The sequence below is a fragment of the Phacochoerus africanus genome, chromosome 1 (assembly GCF_016906955.1).
Source record: "Phacochoerus africanus isolate WHEZ1 chromosome 1, ROS_Pafr_v1, whole genome shotgun sequence".
Classification (NCBI taxonomy): domain Eukaryota; kingdom Metazoa; phylum Chordata; class Mammalia; order Artiodactyla; family Suidae; genus Phacochoerus; species Phacochoerus africanus.
Genome location: NC_062544.1, coordinates 208,227,169 through 208,233,168, shown reverse-complemented (window position 1 = coordinate 208,233,168; position 6,000 = coordinate 208,227,169).

Below are 6,000 nucleotides of genomic sequence, written 5' to 3'. Positions count from 1 at the left end.
ATTTTCAGGAATTCAGTAAGGTTACCAGTTAATAAAACAACTTCTACTCCCATTCACATCTAACCTAAGCATGGTTTGTCAATTATTACCATAAACAGTGGCATTTTTAGCAAATGTTTAACTCTAAGTTATGTCAAAGCACTCTTCAGAGTGATATAATTTGTGTTAAATCTGCAAAGGACTATATTTAATGGTCCATTTCAGACATGGCCTCTTAGTTGCTGGTACAATCTAGTAATGAGTGTAGAACAAACCAATGTCAAGTTTTTTCCATTCAAAAAGGTGTAGAGTATCTCACTAAGCTCTTAGATTTATCTGACGACTGTGCTTTTTATCAATTCCGATACTCTTCTTCTCTCCATATTTTTTCCCTTGTTGACCCCTTCTTATATTCATGTAATGGTAGTGTGGTTGAAAAATACCAGCAAAAGCAACCTTAAATTTATGTTTATTTTTTCCTCTCATATAATCTCGAAGTTGCCTTTACCGTAGAAAGCCCAGTCTCTTGTTCACACAAGTAGCTTGTTCTCTATAGAGTCAGCCAATTGTTTGAAATGCTCTTTAGCCAGTCTCTAAGCCTGCTCATTCATTCATCTATTCAACAAATCTTTTTTGATGCTTAATATGTTAAAGGCACTTTTCTAGGTACTGGAGATATACCGTCAACAAAATAGACAAAACTTCCTTTCCTTATAATATTTTTATTTCAGAAAAGGGAAAAAATAATAAATAAATGCCATAAATGTAGTATGACAAATAGGCATTTCCCCAATTTTTTGTAAACAAAAATTACACAAGGAGAACAGGGAGGGTTGGCTGGGAAGGAGGCTATTGAATACCAAGAGTAAAGGTCAGAGTAAGCCTTACTGAGAATGTGGCATTTGAGCAATAGCTTAAAGAGGTGAGGGAGTAAGTCCTACACACAAATGAGAAGGATGCCTTGTGCACTGAGGGAAAAGTAAATGCAGAGGTCCTGAGGCAGGAAAATGCCTGGGAAGTTCAAGGAAAATAAGGACTTCAATGTTCTGGAAATGGAGTGAGTCAAAGGAGACCAGTAGATTATGAGGCCAGAAAGGAAGAGAGAACAGACCTTGTGAGGCTTTGTAACCCATTACAAGACTTCCTTTCTTCCTTTTGAGGGAAATTAGAAGCCACTTAAGAGTTTGGTACAGAGGAATGGCAGGATATAACCTATAGTTAAGAGCATCACAGTAGGTGCTACATTGAGAGATGCTTGTGGGCAGGCAAGTGCAAACAGAAAAGGACCTTCCAGAAAGCCACTAAAGTGTTTCAGGCGACAGACGATGATGATGGGTGAAAAGTTGCTGGTGGAGGTAATGAAAACTAGTGGACTCTGTATATATCTTGAAAGTTGAGACTATAGGATTTGCAGATTGATTGAAGATGGTATATGAAAGAGGGAACTCAAAAATATTTACAAGTCTCTTTGAACTGAACAACCCAAAGGAAAGAGTTGTACAGATGTAGGGAAGATCTGTGGGAATAAGAGGATAGATGAGGATGGGGGAAATCAGAAGCTAGATAAGTTTATTTTCAGAGATCTAAATGGTGATAGACATCCAAATGGTGATACGGAGCTGACAGTTGGTTATGGGTTCAGGGAAGAGATCTAGATTGGAGATGTGAGTTTTGGAGTTGTCAGTTTATTTATTAAGTTTTATTAAAGCATAGTTGATTTACAAGGTTGTGATAATTTCTGCTGTGCGACAAGGTGATTAAGTCATACATATACACATATCCGTTCTCTCTCAGATTCTTTTCCCACATAGATCATCACAGAATACTGGGTCGAGTTCTCTGTGCTGCACAGAGAATAGTCTATGAGATTGAATGAGATTCCCAAAAATGTGAATACATATAGAAAAGAAAGAAATCTGAGGCTCCAGGTCACCCCTAACTTGTCAAGTCTGGGGAAATGTGGGAAAATCAGTCTATTAGATGGAGAGAAGCCATCAATAAAGTGGAAGGCAAATCAGGAAATGTATCTTTTTGGAAGCCAGGTTAAGAATATGTTTAAAGGAGAAGGAAGTGATTACCTAAGTGAAATTCTACCAATTAAGTCAAGTAAAATGAAGACTGAAAATTGACTATTGATTTAGCGATGTGATCAATATGTTCTCGCTGGCGAGAAGAAGCAGATGATGAAACTGGACAACCAGACAGGCTTCCTTATTTAAAATCCTGACTCTCATCATTTCCATGAACTGAACTAATTATGGAATTCTTTATTTTACTTTATTATGCTGCAGTAATTAGTTCCTTATCTAATTCCATATTTATATTTTCAGGTTATTCTTTTAAAAAACTATAGGGAGATAAGTTAATATTGTTATCATTGTTTTGCAGAAAACACAGTTTTTAGAGCAGATAAAAGTTTCATTTTCTCGCTTCTGATTAGTAGTGAAGGGGTGACTTAGCCTGGGTCTTCTGACCCTGCTCCTTTAATTTCCCTGGAGAGGGACTGGAAAAAAACAAAACAAAACAAAAACAAAATGAGTTCCCTGGTGACTCGGTAGATTAAGGATCTGGCATGGTCACTGCTGTGGCTCTGGTTCTGGTTACTGCTTTAGCTTATCCAGTTTGATCCCTAGTGCACATGCTGTGGGCATGCCTCCCCCCACCCCCCCAAAAAAAACCCAAAAACCCAAAAGGAGTGGTTGATGACTTCTTGCTTATTCTTTATCTATTACCCACTTCTAGTCATACTTTCTATTTATTCTTACTTAATCCCTTGAATTTTGGTCCTTATGCTTTTTCTGAACAGCTGTATGCTATAACCTTTAAAGACAAGCAGGGATATGACTTTAGAGCTTCAGGGAATTTGAATTTCTGTCAGGCTCTGAATCCACAGAATAGTTTCATATACCCATATGCCCATCTTTTCCTGTCGGTTTTACTTCCTCCTAGCAGAGGCAAAATGCTGGGTAAATGACCAGCACCTTAACATTGAACATATATCTGTCCATTCTCTAGTTACAAAGATAAGAATTATAGATCCAACATCCAAGTACTCAGTAAATCTTGGGAGTGCCATCTCATATATCATCACAGTACACATCGTCTTTCTTCTTCTTCTTGATTCTCTCCAAGAGTTTTGATTCTTTCTACCTTTATATTCAAACAGAAAGGGTCCATAGAATTTTAATGGCGAGAGATTGTATATTTAGGAATTAAGTTTTATTAGAGCATAGTTGATTTACAAGGTTGTGATAATTTCTGCTGTGCGACAAGGTGATTAAGTCATACATATACACATATCTGTTCTCTCTCAGATTCTTTTCCCACATAGATCATCACAGAATACTGGGTCGAGTTCTCTGTGCTGCACAGCGAGTAGTCTATGAGATTGAATGAGATTCCCAAAAGTGTGAATACATATAGAAAAGAAAGAAGTTCTGAGGCCCTAGGTCACCCCTAACATGTCAGGTCTGGGGAAATGTGGGAAAATCAGTCTATTAGATGGAGAGAAGCCATCAATAAAGTGGAAGGCAAATCAGGAAATGTATCTTTTTGGAAGCCAGGTTAAGGAGGCCATCCATCTTCAGCTTGAATTCTTACCACAACTTCATGCACATAAATATACAGTTGGACAAAATTATTAGATTAATCACCAATTTTTTGTTTTGTTTTGTTTTTTGTTACATTTTTTTTTTCTGCAGCATATGGAAGTTCCCAAGCTAGGGGTTGAATCAGAGCTGCAGCTGCCAGCCTACACCACAGCCACAGTAATTCAGAAGCTGAGCCTCCATCTGCGACCTATGCTGCAGCTTCCAGAAGCTTGGGATCCTTCACCCACTGAGCGAGGCCAGGGATCAAACTTGCGTCATCAGGGACACCATTCCCATCACCACTTTAAAATAATAAAACACAAATTACAAACATCATGCAGTGGATGGATTGTATCAGTATCAATTTGTGTTATTATATTATACAATAGTTAGGCAAGATGTTACCATTGGGGAAAACAGGGTAAATGTACATGAGACTTCTGTATTATTTCTTAAAACTGTATGTGAGGAGGCATTCCCATCGTGGCTCAGTGGTTAACAACCCCGACTAGTATCCACAAGGACACAGTTTCCATCCCTGGCCTCGCTCAGTGGGTTAAGGATCCAGCGTTGCCGTGAGCTGTAGTGTAAGTCACAGATGGGGCTTGGAGACCGTGTTGCCGTGGCTGTGGCGTAGGCTAGCAGCTATACCTCTGATTCGACCCGTAGCCTAGGAATCTCCATATGCTGTGGGTATAGCCCTGAAAAGACAAAATAATAATAATTAAAAAAAAAAAAAAACTCCATGTGAGGTGTTCTCTTCTGGTGCAGCACATTGACGATCCGGTGTTGTCAGTGCAGTGGCCTGGGTCGCTGCTACGGTGCTGGTTCAGGCCCTGGCCTGGGTGCTTCCACATGGCATGGATGCAGCCAAAAAAAAAAAAAAAAAAAAACCAAACAAAAAAAAACAAAACAAAAAAAACCAACTGCATGTTAAAATGTCTCAAAATAAAAAGCTTAAAAAATGATGCACGTAAAAAGACATTTCTGGGCCTGCTTCCTTTTCCAACACTGTCATGAAATTGGGAAGGGAATGCACTAGGATAATTACTATCTTAGACAAAATCTATGAGGTTGGCCTTTGGGAGTGGTGTGAGAAAGTCACAGAAGTAAAAAAGGTAAATAGAAATCTGCACAGAGAAAGGTGGTGATGAATATGAATCTCATTTTAGCATTAAGTATAGTAATGATGCTAATATTATTGTGAAGATTGACTCCACATCCAATCAGCGGCCATACTTCCAGTCAGCCACCTGCTGTGGGATCCTGTGTTTTTGCCTTTTCACCAGAATTATTTAATCTATCTCTCTGGTTGGTCATAGTTCCCATTTTTAAATCTCAACCAAACATGCTGTCCTTGTTTCCATTCCATCTCTCTTCTAGTTATCTGGCCTTCCCTTCCTTTCCCAGGAATGCTTAAGATCATTGACTCCACTGATGGAAGTCAGGCTTCTGACCCCCCAGTAAATAAGTTCACCAGTGAAAAGCCTATTTTTCATTCTGTTTAATTACAGTCTTCAGAGACACTCAAAATGGAGGATGTCTTAGGGACAAATAATACTGTAAGCTTGGTTTACTCATCCCTTATTGGCCTTGGCACCAAGCCCTTCCTCTACTCTGAAAATCATGGCTGTGTCTGTGGCTGCATACTAAACAGACTGAGGCCCCCACACAGTCTGCTTTGCCTGTCCAGATGCGGTTCGAATAATCCATATACCCTGATGGCCAATTCAGTAGTCTAGATAAATAACGTGGCTGGTTTGTTTCCAGTGCAATGCATATATGTGATCATAAATGAATCCATATTTTATCATTTGAATTGGATTTGGTGAATTATGCTAGGCTTTGAACTACAACATGCTTGTTCTGAATTCTGGATGATTGGCTTCAAAATTGGCCCTTAGAAATATATGTGTTTATAAAATATTTAGATGACAGAATTAAAAATAAAAGCAAACATACAAGAAACTAGCAGTGAAAAGTAAATTTCCCTCCTACTCAGACTCTCATTTCCCTTATACAAATCTATCACTGCTAATAGTTTTAAGCAGAGACATTCTATCCATATATAAGTGTACATATTCAGGTTTTATATAGAGAGAAAACACCCTAATTGTTGCATAAAAGGCAGCATGATGTACACAGTGTTCTGCCATTGGTTTCTTTTATGTAATGATAACTCTTAGGAGCTTTTCTCTATTAGCATCCATGATATGCCCCCAGCTCTTTAAACAACTGCTTAGTATTCTGTTGAGTGGAAGTAATCATTCTGTACTAAACCAGTCACATTTTGATGGATATTTGCTGTTTCCAATATTTTGTTATTACCAACAAATTTTGGTGAACATCACAGCTTGCAATGATTTGTGCCACATGTAATAGTGTCTTTAGAATGGTTTCCTGAAAGGGAAATTCTTGGCCAAAGGGTATA